This window comes from Otolemur garnettii, unplaced genomic scaffold (genome assembly GCF_000181295.1).
Source record: "Otolemur garnettii isolate 467f Iridium unplaced genomic scaffold, OtoGar3 scaffold00003, whole genome shotgun sequence".
Taxonomy (NCBI): Eukaryota; Metazoa; Chordata; class Mammalia; order Primates; family Galagidae; genus Otolemur; species Otolemur garnettii.
The window spans coordinates 28,987,785-28,988,895 of NW_003852398.1; the positions used below are offsets into that span (position 1 = coordinate 28,987,785).

The following is a 1,111-nucleotide window of genomic DNA, read 5'->3' on the forward strand; positions in this document are numbered from 1 at the left end:
AATTTGGAAGCAAATTCTTGTGTACCCATTAAGAGATGTTTTCTACCTATGTGTATTCTCTCTTGACAGCAATAACAATATGCTATCATACCCACAGGAGGAGGAATTATTAAACTCTTTCTCTATAGCTATATTGTCTCTGTACATTCATACCATCACCCAGAGAGCCATATAATTATTTTAAATAACTCCTTTGTATTATATTGTGTACACGTATCATGAAATATTTAACCTAGCAACATATTTGAAAGATGGTGTAATTATAGGCTGTTGCCAACACTACCTTGATCTTCCCTGATGGGATTTTGTGTTATATGTTTATAAGCTAAGTTTATGCAAGTAAACCACTCGCCAAAGAATACATGAAGTTTCCAACTGAACAGTTATTGTCAACTTGCTCTCCAAAGATATTGCATCAAATCCTGTTAGTATCAATAATCTATAAGAATGGCTTTTTGTCCACCACTTTGCGAACACTACTACGTCAACTGTCCTTGATCTAAAGAGTAAAAAATATTGAATTATTGATCTACTTTCTATGTGTTTAAAGATGAATGCAGCTGCATGGATTTGTATTTATTTTGCAAACTACATTTTCATATAGTTTTTCTATTTTTCATGAGTTATTAGACATTTTGATTTATAAGCACACTTAAAAATGCCAAGTTAAATAGCTCTCTCTTTAGCTTATCTCAGGAATATTTTTTCTGGGCTTTCCATAACAGCTTTTGACTATAAAGCATGTTGAGTAGTATAGAAGTTTTATAGTTCACATAGTCCAACGTATCAATCTCTTTTTTGTTGTCCCTCTGAGTTTTAGTCTTTCTTAGAAAGGCCGTTTTTCAAGATTATTTAAAATGTGCACTTACATTTCAGGCCAATAGCTTTGGCTTGCTTTTTTGTTGTCACTGCGGAAATCTTTCTCTAGAGTCCAACCTTTAAGAGAGCTAAGTTGTAGCTATTCAAATACACAGAAAAAGTGTCTAAAAATTCCTTTCGCTATTGCTTAAATTAAGAGTGCAAACAACCAATATTTCTTTGTATGAGGTCACTCTAATGTGCTGTTGATAAGATGCTTTAACAGTGTGTGTGGTTTTTTTTTTTTTTTTTT

At 32.4% G+C, this 1,111-nt stretch overlaps 1 protein-coding gene across 1 annotated transcript in view; it reads right to left on the bottom strand.

The window, feature by feature from the left end:
• The window catches only part of STK32A (serine/threonine kinase 32A), a 118,430-nt gene that overhangs the window by 91,390 nt on the left and 25,929 nt on the right, over positions 1 to 1,111 (bottom strand). The gene's annotated exons all lie outside the window — the stretch shown is intronic.